This window comes from Halichoerus grypus, chromosome 4 (assembly GCF_964656455.1).
Source record: "Halichoerus grypus chromosome 4, mHalGry1.hap1.1, whole genome shotgun sequence".
Taxonomy (NCBI): Eukaryota; Metazoa; Chordata; class Mammalia; order Carnivora; family Phocidae; genus Halichoerus; species Halichoerus grypus.
This window is the reverse complement of record NC_135715.1, coordinates 70,174,895-70,189,842: the sequence shown is the minus strand read 5'-3', so window position 1 is coordinate 70,189,842 and position 14,948 is coordinate 70,174,895. Positions and strand designations below refer to the sequence as shown.

General features: G+C 44.3%; 1 long non-coding RNA gene across 1 annotated transcript; it reads left to right on the top strand.

The window, feature by feature from the left end:
• Positions 1-1,048: 1,048 nt before the first annotated feature.
• On the top strand, positions 1,049-4,766 carry LOC144381484 (uncharacterized). The gene is made up of 3 exons (XR_013446734.1): positions 1,049-1,231; positions 1,949-2,034; positions 2,568-4,766. It is a non-coding gene; the product is annotated as an uncharacterized LOC144381484 (long non-coding RNA).
• Positions 4,767-14,948: the final 10,182 nt, after the last annotated feature.

Genomic DNA, 14,948 nt, shown 5'->3' with positions numbered 1-14,948 from the left:
GGTATGGATTTCTTGTTCATAGCCTCTGTCCTGGAGTTGAGTATTGTTGAGAGCGGTGTGTTCGGCGTCCTGGGGAAGGTGCCCTCGTATTTCCTTCACCTGCCAGAAAACTCCTGGTTAGCTCCACTGGCAGAAATTCGGCGACAAACTGAGAATGCGGGGGCCCCTCTTTTTATTAGAAACAGTGGTGAGGAGAGCCCCTTCCCCCCTCTCTGTGAGCATCCAGTGCAGGAAAGCCAACTCAACAGCTGGAAGAATGATCGGGCTGATACAGACACAAGAGTGACCATCTGCAACCAAAAGGGTGGCAAATTAAGGCCATGAAGTCAAAGGCTGGAGAGAGTCAAGAAATCTTTATTAATCACCAAGAAGAGGACACGACCTCCCAGTGACTCTGCCGGGAGAAAGGAGGTCAGAGCACCCACGACGGCCTTCCGGGTGGGGACTGGGAGCCAGTGGGTTGGCATGAACGTGACCGTGGCATCCCGTACTGCTGGAATGACTCACCCAGGCCAGGGCGGCCATGAGAACTAAGGCTGATGCACAGCACACTTCACAATCCTGGGGACAGAAGTTTGTTCATTTCCAGGGGTCCTAGGCACCTAACTCACACGTCTGTTCTTGTTCCAAGAATCCACAAGGAAAGGAATTCCACAAACTTTTCTTGTCATTTTGTACCAGTATTTCTTTTTCTTTAGATCTATCCTTATGAATACCTATTCCTTCTTCAGCTCTGCACCTGGAAAGAGAGCGAAGGTAGTTAGCATTTTCCTACAGCGTACGTGCTCTTGGTCGGAATGGCATGGCTACCCTCAGTTAATTTTCACTTAGATCTTAACCTTCTCAGCTTACTTCACTTGGACCCTGGCTAGTGAGCAGAAAGAATGCTTTGTGACCTTTCAGGCGGCTGCTTCTCCACCCTTTCCCCTGTGGTTTCGTGAACAACACGGTCCCATTCTGCAATATCCTTATTTCTGAACTTCTAACGTCTTTCCCAGCAGGGAGATGACTCATGCTAAAAGCCGGGTATTACAGCAAGGTTAACCAGGCACACCAAATGCTCATTGGATACATCCTTTCAAATGGTAACAGCTGTCCTTGCAGCCAAGGTTACATTTAGTGGAAAAAAAAAAAAAAAAGATGTCCCAGCCTTGCCCCCACCTCTCTTCAATTCTGTCGCCTTTACCTCCCTGAGGTTGTAAGGAGAAAGATTTCACAAGTGAGCACAATGGTGAGTCTCAGCCCCATCCAGGCAGAGTTCTACCTGGGGGGCGCTCTGCTTCTTGAGAGGCATGACCTTGGGGTGGGCTTACAATAAACTCGCACTGGCAGAAGCCGGCACACATCACATTTTCCCGCTGGGAAAAGTAGATTCCGAAAGGCAGCATAGGGAGGGGCTGCAGTGGGGGTGGGGAGGGGGTAAGGAGAACTTTCGTTAGTGTTCTCCAGATCTTTCAAACCAAGCTTTACTTTGTGCTGCCATTTCCCCCCAGATGTCCAGGCAGGAGCTCAGGCTTTGAAGCTGTTACCACTCCTGCGTGGGTGGCTTGGAGGAGGCCAAGGAACTAAAGCACTCAAGGCTGGTACAGTCGCTTGCGCAGGGATGGTGAGCCCAGCCCCCACTCACCCACTCAGCCCACCAGACACTCCTGTCTCTGCCCATGCCCTCCTCCAAAGAGTAAGAGACCTGGCGGGGCAGGCACTTGGTCAGGCTACAGGACTAGAAATGGGAGGGAACCAGGTGCAGGGAGAGGAGAGAAAAGAGTCAGGGGGCTGGACCCCTTTGGGTGTAGTCATGGAGTGAGAAACAGTGGGGTGGGCTGGAAATATATATACAGGGGAGGAAACTTTCTTAAAGTATGCTGTGGATGATGTCTGTGGGTCACCTCTGATTTTTAGGAAAATGGGTCAAAGATTGGAGTTACTTTGAAATTCCTTTCGGTTGCAGGACTGTGTGTTTGGCTGCCCATGAGGGTCCAGGCTGGGGGAAGAACACATGCGGAAGCAGATGATGGACCCGCTCGTCTCAACAGGGCAAGTCTGGGGAAGGTTTTCCACTCCCTGGGCACTGGAGTACAAGAGCCCCCATGGGAGAAAAGTAGAAGGCTGAGGGAGACATGGGGGTTTGGGGTGAACAGCGATAGTGCTAGTGAGGGGTGGCATTGGTGTACGTACAAACATGTTTGCCATAAAGTTGATATTCCTCTGCAGGGGAGCTGGGGTCCTGGTCATCTGGCCCGTGGGCTGTGTGGGGGGGTACCTTCATGCACCACATCCTCTGGTTGTCTCTGTTCTTGGCAGTTGGAAGTGGGAGAGGCCAATGAAGAGAATACTAAAGTTTAATGTCCTTCCTATGATCAATTTTTGTTACTGGCACCTTCCTTCGGAAAAAGACACTGATTCACGACTGAACAATCCCTCCACAGAGAGAAAAAACATCCTTGCAGACTCTTAGTGGGTTTCTGTTTACAGGAATGGATGGTTTCCATAGGTTATTCAGAAAATGGCTGAGAGAAATCAGAGCAAAAAAAGTTGATGTTTTTATTTCTGTCTCTTTCTCCCCACAGATGAGCTTGAAATTCTTGCTCTGGGCCATATGGAGTGGATATTCCAGAAGGAAATTATATACTGCTCTCTGTTTCTACTCAACTGCTTTTCACTTTGTCAAGTGGACCCTTTGAAGCAGCCTTCTCCTTACCTCACATTCTGACATGAATAATTGTTTAATTGCCTTTCCGTCTACACAAGATAAGGAACCATGTCTCAAAATTGTATAATTCTCTTAACTAAACAATAGCGGAACCACCCAGAGCAGTTTTCAAAGAAAGAAAAGAATTTCTTACATATGTTAAGCATTTTATTATTTTCAAAGTGCTTCACTCTGTAGTATTTTCTTAAATTGGATAATGCATACGAAGCACTGTGTAAATTGTATCATATAACAAAGGAGCGAGATTTATAACGATTATTGATTTGATTTTCCATGTAAGAAAGTGAGGCTCAGGGAGGGGAAGGTGCAGCCCCAAATCCTGACAGGCTGGGCCCACACAGTTGTCTGTCTCCTTACTCCTGTGCTCTCTCCTCTGCGTCAGGAGGCCTCTCCCAGAGAAGGCCAAGGACTACCTTGGACCAACACCAGAGGCTTCCCGGCGTTGGGGTGGGGGGCAGGAGGGTTCGAGTGGAGCCCACAGGTGTGTCTCCTGACCTGGGTTACCTCGCACCATCCCCACTGTCTCCCTCACAGGCTTCAGGCAGACACCTGCCTTTTTATCTTGTTCGGCTGCTGCCAATCGCTCTTCAGCAGAGCGCTTTCCCTCAGGCTGGGGCAGAGGACTTGTTACATTCCCTCGATTTTCAAAAATACAGGTTGCTTTTTCTTTAAAAAAAAAAGAAGTGTCCCTAAAATAAGCTCACAACACATTTCCATATTTTTAAAAAGCTGTTAGCAAATCCTGGTGGTAGGCTATTGTCGTGATGTTTAAGTGTGTTGGAAGTCAGGCTGGGGCAGCCCCGCTGGGGGGCTGAAATCACAGTGAATAGAGTTGAAGGACCCATTGGTTGAACCAACCCCCCCCACCCCCGGGGAGGCGGCAGGATACACCCTTGGGGGGTGCCAGGCAGCCTGAGAGAAGGAGCTGGGCACTGGGTGCATGTAGGGAAGGCGTCAAGAGCGTTTCATGTTCATCAAAGGACACAATCAAAAGAGTGAAAAGGCAACCCATGGACTCAGAGAAAATATTTGCAAATAATATATCCACCAAGGGATTCATACCTAGGATATATAAAGAACTCTTACAACTCAACAGCAACAGAAAAAACCTTGATAAAAAATGGGCAAAAGACTGGAATAGACATTTCTCCAAAAAAGGTATACGGAAGGCCAATAAGCATATGAACAGGTGCTCATTAGGGAAATGCAAATCAAAACCACAGCGAGATATCACTTCACACCCATTCCTGTGGCTATTATAAAAAATACCCCCCAAGAAGCCAGAAAGCAAGTGTTGGGGAGGAAATCGAGGAATTGGAACCCTTGTACGCTGCTTCTGGGGCTGTCAAATAGTCCAACTGCTATGGAAAATAGGATGACAATTCCTCAGAAAGTCAAACAGAATCCCACACAATCCAGCAATTCCACTTCTCGGTCTAGACACAAAAGATTTGAAAGAGGGAACTCCAACAAATATTCGGATACCAATGTTCTCAGCAGCATGATTCACAGTAGCTAAAAGGATGGAAACAACCCAAATGTCCATCGATGATGAATGGATAAATAAAATGTGGTCTATCCATACAATGGAATATCATCCAGCCTTAAAAAGGAAGGAAATTCTGGCATATGCTACAACATAGATCAACCTTATAAACATAGGCCAGTGAAATAAGCCAGATGCAAAACGTCAAATACTGGAGGATTTCACTCGTATGAGGGACCTAGAGTAGTCAGATTCATAGAGACAGAAAGTAGAATGGGGGTTGCCAGGGACTCAGCAGGGGTGGGGAGTTGTTGTTTACTGGAGGCAGAGTTTCAGTTTGGGGTGGTGGGAACGTTCTGGAGATGGATGGTGGGAACGTTCTGGAGATGGATGGTGGTGATGGTTGCACAATAGCAGGAACATACTGAACGCCACTGAATTCTACACTAAAACATGGTTGAGATGGTAAATTTTATGTTATGTGTATTTTCTCAAAATTAAAAAAATTTAAATGGTCAAAATGGAAATTTTATGTTCTGTATATTCCACTGCAATTTTGTAAAAGTTGTTCAAAAGTTAACAGAGAGAGAGAGAGAGAAAGAGGACTTCAAGGGAAATGTTGAGTGGAGAGCTGAGGGGAGAGAAGAAGGCAATGAGGTGCTCTCCAGGGAAGAGAGTTCTTCACAGCTGCAGTGTGTGAGGACCACTTAAGGACCCCCTCCCAGCAGGTGCTTGGTCTGAAGGGGTCAAAGGAAGGGGTGTCTGGCCCCTTTCCCATGACCGTCTCTCTATCTGATGGGTGGTCTCTCCTGACCCATGGTGGATAGTAGAGAGGACAGATAATGCCTGTCGGGGATGGTCAGGACAACTCCCCTGATTCATTTTGCTCCCACCGCCCCAAGGATAAGTGAAGACACACCCTGTGGACAGAGTTGGCAGCAGGGACACTGGCCCAGAGGTGACACAGAACAGAAGCTTGTCTCTATCCCTTTTTCTTTTTAAAAACTCCCTTCTTGTTGATTTTCCTTCTTGTTGGACTATATCTTCTAGTAATTCTTTCAGGTAAGTCTGTGGGTGGGACATTTTCTCTGCTCTTACATGTCCAAAAATATGTTCGTTTTCACCCTCACACCGGAAAGATAGTTTGATAGTTCGGTTGTGTAGAGAATTCTAGAACAAATTCTTACTCTAGGTGCTGATGATGAAGCGTGATGTCAGACTGTTTTACATTCTGCGATAGATGACCTGCTTCTTTTCCAGAAGATTCTAGGAGTTTTTCTTTATCCCTAATATTCTGACATTTTACCTCAATGTCAATAGGGGTGGATTTGTTTCATTTTGTTTTTAAATGTATCCTGTTTCGTCCTTCCAGATACATTCAATCTGAGGACTTCAGTTTTAGGAAATTCTTCTCTCTTATTTCTTTAACTGTTACTTCTGCTCCCTTCTTTTGATTTTTTCCTTCTGGAACTCTTAAAAGATGAGTTGAAGATCTCCTGAGTTTACAATGTGTATTCCTTACATTCCATTTCTTTATCCCTATGTGTGGCTTTCTGGGGGATTTTCCTCCCTCATTCCCCTGCATCCATTTGGATATTTGGCCCACCTACTGGGTTTTATTGATCAAAAAGGAAAAATCTGAACGCTGTCTACCCGGACTGCTGACAGGAAAGGTGGAAACGGCTGCCTCCTACTGTGTCCTACTCTGTTCACAGTGATGGTGGGGAGAAAGGGGTCCAGCCAGGGCGGCTCTGGTCCTCCTTTCCCAAATAAGCATGACGCCCTTGTGTCTAAGCCACCCTGGCTCCTTGCTTCCAACCCCCAGGTGGGACAAATACTTGGTGCTGCCTGAACCTCTGTGGCAGGACCCTTCACACACTTCTTAGGCTGTTCTTTTTCCCTTCCATCTGATCCTTTCTTTTAGGGATTTTCAGAGTTTCTGGTTCACCAAGAATTCCCCTTCTAGTTTTCTGAGGATTCTTACATTACATACATTTTCTATCATCTCTGAAAACCTGATCCTGGAGGAGAGGCCGTTGTGGGTGTTTTGGCCACCATCTTGAAAAAGCAAGGCTTCCGGTAAAATCTTGACAAAAGTTTGAGATGTAAAAGATAAAACAAAGCTATGTGGCTGAAGCAAGTGTGGAGACTCCAGAAGTCAGCTTCCCTTCTCTCTCACAATGGCCTGTGGAGAGGGTGCAGAGAACACCCAGGACTCTGCAGAGCGTGGTGTGAAAAACACTCACCAACATTTATATCATGGCTTAGCATCAGCAGCAGCTGCCTTGACAGTTGGCACCATGATTCCAATAGCCCGTTCCCTCCAGTAGTGACAGATCACTTTTTTCTCCATTGAGACACTTGGAACCCCTTGTGGACCTTCCTTGAAATTTCTATTTTTGGTCCTGAGAGAAAAGATCTCCATTCATTTGCAGAGAACTAACATTTTCTGAGCTCAGGAAGTTATTATGCCATTCCTGGGTCTGTTTAGTAAGCCCCAAGTTTTCTCTGATGACTTAGTAGGGGAGGGGGGTGTCTCCTACTTCGAACCTAAAATATTTCAAACATGTAGTGAATATAATGGCTCTAAGTTCCACCTATGAAGAGATGCTTTATAATTACTTGATGTGGATCTCTCCTGGCTGTGGATATGGCCCAGATACAAAAGGCACATCAAGTGAGAGAGGCCACTGGTCTGCTATTGGTTGTGTACAAAGGCTTGTTCGTCTTTTTGTGTGTTACTCTGTGTAAGGCCTTCTTAGGGCCTTTGCAGTACCTTCCATGGAGATTTATGTCACTTCACAAGTTTTACAGATTTAGACTTTTTTTTCTTTTGAGTATATGTCTATATAAGGCTGACCTAGGGGTGGCAAAACCTTATCCAGATAAATTATTCAGAGGTGAAAGGTATTTTATCTCTCTAAGGAAATGAGAAATCCTCATATCTGACTAACCAGTGATTTGAATAAGAGGTTTAAACAGGAAAATCTTTTTTAAAAAATCCTTGGGAGTATCTATTATCAGACAGGCAGGCCCTTACTTTTTTCTAATAATTTTAATAAATGTTAAAAAGTCCCTTAAACTCTATGGCCATGATTTGGAGTAAAATAGTGGATTATGGAAATGATTCTGCTTATTACCTTACTTTTCAGAGCATGTGTATACAAATAACATTTATGTACATCATAGTATGTCCACCCCTGTCTCTAATTTTTCCAAAGATTGAGATTTTTTCAGTTCACCTGGGACCATAAAATGGATTTTTGGCAGTATAACTGGTTGACTCTTGTTTCAAATTCAGCTAACTGGATAGTTTGTTGGTCACATAGTTATCATCCATTCCCCACCATCCTCATTCTCTACTTGGCAGCCAACCACTTTCTGCTGGGGATCCATGAGGTTGGAGGGAACCTGATTTCACCCCCATCTCCAGAGGTGGGACATGTAGTATAAGCTGAGCCAATAAGTATCTTCCATTTTTCTGGACATAGACATTGGTTACAGAGTAGGCATGTGACCTTAGGGGGCCCAATCAGAATGAACCTTCAGATTTTCCTTGAGAGGCCTGAGCAGGGAAGCTCTCTCTTCCCTTCTGGACTAGAATGAGGAAGTAGCAGCTAGGAGAGCTGTTGGAAGCCACAGAGGACCTTAAGGGAGTAAGTCTGAGAATTTGACACCAAGAAGGGCAAAGTGAAGAGCTGGAAAGAAATCAGATTCTTGGTGACATTGTTGAGCTACTAGATCAAGACTTGCCTGAAGCCAATTACTTATCTGTACCATTTTCAGTTACTTGAGCTAGCAAATTCACTTAATGGTTTAAATCATATTGAGTGAGTCTTTCTGTTACTTGCCTAATATAATTTATAGATGATGTATTGGTATACAACTTAACAGTTTACAAATCACATTATGTTACTTCATTTTCACTTCTCCACAGGGATGTTCAGAAAGGCTGTTATTCCTCTCATTTTACATGAAGAAAGGGACTGTGAAGGCATTGCTCTAGGTTACACAGATGGTTAAGTAGGAACGTCACATGAGGATAGGAATTACGTACACATTTTGAAGTGGAATTCTCAGTGTCTTTTCTGTACTTGTCAATTGAATATGGTGTTTGTTGAATGAATAATAAATTGAAGGATGGAACTGAATAGCAAAAAAGTAAAAACCTTTGTTTTAATTATTTGTTTTAATTATTCATTCAGTTTTCCAACAAATATTCACCAAATGCTTACTACGTATTGTATTTAATTTGTATTTGTGCTAGCATCTCTAGTGCAAAAGAAAAAAGAAAAAGAAGAAAATTGTTGATGTCTTTAAGATTGTTTTGCTCTTTTAAAAGTTTCAGCAGTTAAGGGATTATGTATATTTAAAGTCCTGCAAAGGTTTGTGGGGGAGGATCCCTTTGTCTTAAAATCTTCTCTTTTCTGTTGCATGTATGCACGGTTTCTGCCTCGTTGACCTTGAGAATGGACTTCTCAGGTAGAAAGCCATGTGCACGGTTGTAAGTGCTCCGTGCAGTCTGAATAACTCACAAATATTGAATTATTGTCTTCTTAATGTTAAGTCTCTCTCTGGCAGCATGTTAGGATGTCCACTCATTCAGATCTCCGGGGCACCATTAAGATCGAATTTTACTATTTTAGTTTGTGTCATAGTAGATCAAAAATCCCTACTTTGCAGAGAAAGGCAATATATAGGTTTGAGACCCTGTCAGAGTTTAGAGTAACAAGAAAGTAGAAGGAAGATCACCCTGTGGGGATGATCTAACTAACCAAGTAGTCAGGAAAAGAGTCTGAATTGTAATTCCCCAGGGATAGAATGTGGAACAGAATGAAGACACCAAGCAGTGGAACTCCTTCTATCTCATAGAAACCTTAAAGAAACCTAAACTCACAGAATCGATAGCTGAAAATGTTTTCACAATTTAAAAACTCAGCAAGGGTCTGTTTCCTCTTTTCGTGTCCTGCATGAGAGCAGAGGAGAGGAGAGAAGTTCCTCTTGGATGCGTTTTGGAGGTCAGGTTTGGGAAGGGCAGCCCTGGGTAGTGGAGAGAACAAAGGCTCTCGACTGAGACTGAGCAGGGTTCAAATCCCACCTCCAACAATTCTGGCAAGTTACTTAATTCTTCTGAGTTGCCTTTCCTCACCTGGAAAACAGTGATAATATTGACCTTAACAGGGGGTTACAGCAATTAGAAACATGTATAAAGCGCCTGGCATATACCAGGCCCATAGGAGGAGATAACAGCTGTTATTTTGTACTTTTTATATAAGTAGGACAAACTTGGACTCATTAAAAAAGTGTTGTCACACTTATTTCTTGCTTTTCTTGAAAGGAAAAAAAAAAAAGACGTATCTTCAAAAGTGTCCAATAGCACAGAAAGGAAAAAAGCATGAAATGAAAGAACACATGGTACTTACCAGAGAATCAACATTTCTTACTCAAAATTCAATCACGGCTGCATAATGAGGGTGGAACACTGCCCTCTTGTATCTCTCATTGCTAAATTTACTAACAGTCATCTGAAAGAATGGGGGAGGCTTTAGTTCACATCCTTGAATACCATTCGAGATGTCTCATGTTTCTGAAAATGTCCTGCAGGACCTTGAGCAAACGAACAATAAAAGAGATGGATGACTGTGGATTATTCAGAAGGTTCTCGGCATCCTTTCAGAAACTTTAAAAGCCGCTTCTTAACTGTTCACTCATAAACTTGGTGCTGTTTCCCCTTAAGTAATGTCTCTCGTCTTTGAAGTTGAGTCCATGATAGCTGTCAAAGGCACGATTTATCCCCCTTAAGGACCAAAGGAGGAAGCAAAATGGTGGGTGGCTATTGGCTCTTGCTGTCGCCCCCTGGGGTGATGGATTCTGAGCACACTGAAGGTGTGCAAGGCTAGGGTGCTGGGGGGAGGCAGCACGGAGCAGAGCCCAGAACCTCAAGTGCGGTGGGGCAGCCTCGCTGACCATGTCTGATCTATTCTAATCTGCACTGTTCTGATTAGAGAAAATAACAAGATGAAAGTTTGCAAATATTGTGAAATGGAAGTGGCAGTCTTGCGTGATACTAATACATTTGGCACAAGGTTTATGGGGAATCAAAGCCATTTAGGAATTATGAGTTCTTTTCAGCTGAAATGTGTGATAATTAACCACTTCCAATTTTTTAAGTTCTAGAATTTGAATTTTGCTTTTTTTTTCTTTTGATAGCACATGAAGTCAATTCTGTAATATTCTAAAGGTATTTATAAAGTGTCACTGACATGTTTGAACAATCCCAAATGCTTCCCTGTACCCAGCTTCGGAAACTTGAGGGAGCTTATTGACCACTAAGAATTAGGGAAACTGACAGTTGGAAATTCTCACTTCTCTTTCAAGGTAGAAGAATTCTCCAACCTTGCACTTCTATGTCTCACTCCTTTTACGTCCTGAATTTGGTAATAATTATGTACACTGCTATATCATTTAATACTTTTCAGCACATGTTTATTTACAACATAACAAGCAGAGGAATTTCCTTATTTTCACTTTTTGGAGGGAAAATATTGATGTTCAAAGAAATTAACCAACTTGGATAATGATCAGCTTATAGAATCATTGAGTCTAGAGGTGAAACCACACACACTAGATACAAGTTGCAAAGTAAGTTTGATGTAAATCCAATTTTTAAATGTCAAAAATGACATTATAAATATTTAGAAAGAAAATGAAAAAGATTATTGTTATCATTTAAGAACTTTATGACTTCCAGGACAAAAGTTATAATGGAAAGTCTTGTTAGGTTTGAGTACTTAAAAACACACATGTGCAAGGGCACGTGGGTGACTCAGTCGATTAAGCATCCGACTCATGATTTCGGCTCAGGTCATGATCTCAGCTCAGGTCATGATCTCATGGGTCCTGAAATCAAGCCCCGCATCCAGGCTCTGCACTCAGTGGGGACTCTGCTGGAGATTCTCTCTCTGCCTCTCCCCCCACTCTTGCACATGCCTGCTTGCGCTCTCTCTCTGTCTCTCTCTCAAATAAATAAATAAATCTTTAAAAGAAAAAAAAAGAAGGGTCTCCCAGGTGGCTCAGTTGGTTAAGCGTCTGCCTTCAGCTCAGGTCCTGATCCCAGGGTCTTGGGGTCGAGTCCCGCATCAGGCTCCCTGCTCTGCGGGGAGTCTGCTTCTCCCTCTGCCGCTCCCCCTGCTTGTGCTCTCTCTCTCTCTCTCTTGCTATCTCTCTCTCTGTCAAATAAATAAATAAAATCTTTTTAAACAATAAAAACAAGAAGAAAAGAAAAAAAATCTTATTTCACAAATGAGGACACCGAGGCAGAAAGAGGGAAGGAAGACCTTGGCCAAAGTCACACAGTTGGGAAGGCAGAGTCTGGGTTCAAAGCCAGGTTCTGTGGCTCCAGACTGCCTCATCTTAACTACGAACCCTGCTATACTAGGTGGAAAAGGGCGCTTTGTGCGCTCACTTCACATGGTGAAAGCTTGGCGGGGTGGGGGATGCACATTGACCAGCTTTCAGTGTTTATCTCTGGGTGGGAGGATTATGGGGAAAAGCTTCTGTTTATTAATTTAAAAAATTAAATCCAATATATTCTGATTTTTCTGCACTTCACACATATCACTGGGTGGTAATGAATTACAAGGTTTGCAAAGTTGTCAGAAAGGGTGAGGAAATACTCATTCTCCCCCCTTGTTCCGCTGCTTTGGTAATTTACAGGCCAAAATAGGATTAAGGAAAACCAGCTCAGCTTCCCGAACCCCCGTCTCTGCTAAACCCTTGATTGTAAAGCCTCACAAAGGCACAAAATGTGGTGTGTTGTTTTTTTTTTTAATTTTATTTCTTTCTGAACATTCTGTGCCTGTCATTTTTTTCTTCTAAAAGGATTACTGAGCTGAGCCCAGCATTCCAAAGTCCTGACGTTCAGACCAGGAGCTTGGCCCCTCTTCCCACTGCTGTCAGCCCAGGATTGCCAAGATCCTTGTTATTTCTGCTCTGTGTTTTCTCACAATCCCAGAGGATCTTGGTGAGAGGAAAAGTCTCTCTCTCCCTTTTTTTTTTTCTGATTCAAATCATTCTGGCTTTTGAGATTGTAACAAATATCCAGGGGCCTAGAAATAGTACAGTGTTTCCCGGTATTAGATCTTTAAAAGAGAGAGAACACACTAGGGGTGGCTTTTTCGAAATCTGTGTCAGCTTTATCAACTTGAAGGTGGGCCTGATCAGATTCCTTCGGTAACACCAGTGATGTGACTGGTGATTCTGAGGGTGGATATAATTCTCTGGGGTTGACCCAGTGCCCTGCCCTGTACAGAGGCTTTGCCCACACTATTCTACTGACCAGTCCTAACAGGAATGGGAGGGAGATAAGAGCATCCCCACTTCTTGCAGGGTTCTGTGGTCTAGTCCCTCCCGTGCAGTCCGAGCTCAGAAGTGGAAGAACCAGGATCTTAACCCTCGTCTGTCCAAGTTCAAAGTCTGTCCCTGACCATCTAGGTCAGAGTCTAAGACTAGAGGGAACTGTCAACGAATGAGGTTGAGGGTCCACTTTCCATTCCCTCACCCACCGTAGAAAGCACCAAGGCCACGGGGCTCACCCAATGTTCATGGAATGAATGAATGACTGGGTGAACGGAACCACCACCATCTTGCCAAAGAATGTGGAAAATGGACATTAAGTACTTTTTTTTATTCGAGAGAGGGACTTGGGGGATGGAGGGTCTGGGTTTGGGAGGTGGCTTTTATTCTCTTGTGGTCTGGAGTCTCGTACATGGAGGTGGGGGGTCCTCTAAGCTCTGGAGAGGTAGAGGGGCCCAGCGTTGCCTGGAGAACAGGGCGCCGCACCAGAGAGGAACCCCTGACTCTAGATGCCACCAGGCTGCGGAGCAGGGACTGGTACTGTTTCTCTGTAAAGGGCTGGACAGTAAATATTTTAGGTTCGAGGGCCAGACAGTCTCGATGGCAACTCTTGCAGTGGTGTGTCAGCAGATGAATGTGTCTGTGTTCAATAAAACTTTATTTACAGACACTGAACTTTGACCTTCATATAATTTGTATGTGTCACGAAATAGTACTCATCTTATGATTTTTCCCAATTATTTAAAAAAAATATTCTTAATCACAAGTGTACAGAAACAGGTGTCAGGCAGGACTCGGCCTGTGGACCGAAGTTCGCCCATCTAGCTCCGGAGTCAAAGCCAACGGGAGGAGTGAACCTTTCCATCTAGGATGTGAGCTCAGCCATCTGGGGGGGATGGGGTTGATGAAAAGTGCTCCTCTGTTGTACCATCTGTGTAAGTTTGGGCAAACAACTGGAGCTCTTTGCGTGCCTCTGTTTCTCCTTCCATAAAATATGAATGTGAAGGGGCGCCTGGGTGGCTCAGTCGGTTAAGCATCTGCCTTCGGCTCAGGTCATGATCTCAGGGTCCTGGGATCGAGCCCTGCGTCGGGCTCCCTGCTCAGGGGCAAGCCTGCTTCTCCCTCTCCCTCTGTGATCTTTTTCGCTTTCACTCTCTCAAACAAATAAATAAAATCTTTAAAAAAATACCAATGTGGAATATGAATAGTCCCTAGCTTGGAAGATTAAATGAGATAATCCTTTGAAGGCACTTAGAACAGAGAAGTCCTCACTGACTGCTAGCCATCATCATGATGGCTGAGGTCACGGCTGATGCTGTAATGAATGCAGGCGGATGCGAAATCCCAACAACGGCTTGGCATATTTGTTTCTTCCAGGGAGCAGCAGTGATTTGGAAGGTATTATGGGGTTCACTGGGTCCATCTCCTGGCCCTCCCAGTCTGCTCACTTTGGAGTAAATGTGTTCAGAGTTGGGTGGGCTCTCAGGCCTTCTAGTGCAACCTCCCATCCCAAGTGGGATCTTCTCTCCGGCCACCATTACAGAGGCAGCTTTTCAACTGCATCCAACCCTGTTCAAAGTTCTGGAGATGCCCTCGGTTATCTCCTGTGTCTAACCAACCCTTCTCTTCCTGGGCTTCAACACCCTCCATCCTGACGCTGTCCCCCACATCTGGCTGTCCTCATGTCCTCCTTCTTTCTTCTCTGTGTTTTCTTCCATCCTCTCTCCCAGCAGTTAGTGAACACTTGTAGCCGGCTTGATTTGAGGTCCCTGGAGGTGGTGAACAGGTCGTCGGCATCTTCATGTCCCAGGCACTTAGCGCACACAAGGATCCAACTAGCTTTCGGAGAATGGCATTGCACCTTTGTCCTTATATGTGGTTCTCAGTAGACCTACTCTTCTCCAGTCATTGGCACTAAACGCTCCCTGTGCTAGCTGCTACAACATCCTAACCCACATTCTCCTCAGTGTCCTGACAGCACTCACAGAGCTTTAACCAAAGGGCCAAAGAACGTAGCAGGACTGGCCTGGGGAGGCTTCCATGTGAACTCTGCTACCAAGAGGGAGTGTTTATTTGGGCAGAAAGGAAGCAGTGAACTCAGAGAATAACACAGCCAGAGCCCAATGAGGTAAGCACAGAGGGAAAGAAATAAAATTTTCCATTCTAGTTCAGCCATGACTAAAGTTGTCAGGAATCAGTGCAATAACGACGAATTTGAACTGATTTGCATGGGTAAATCTCTTTGCAAATCTGGGCTTTTATTTTCCCATATGTTCCTACTTTAGCTTTCATAAGACTTCAGCAGATATAATCGTGGAAAAAATGATCTGAAGCATGTTCAGTATATTTTGGTTCATTTATTTAACAAACACTCAATAGTACATATTATGTGTCAGG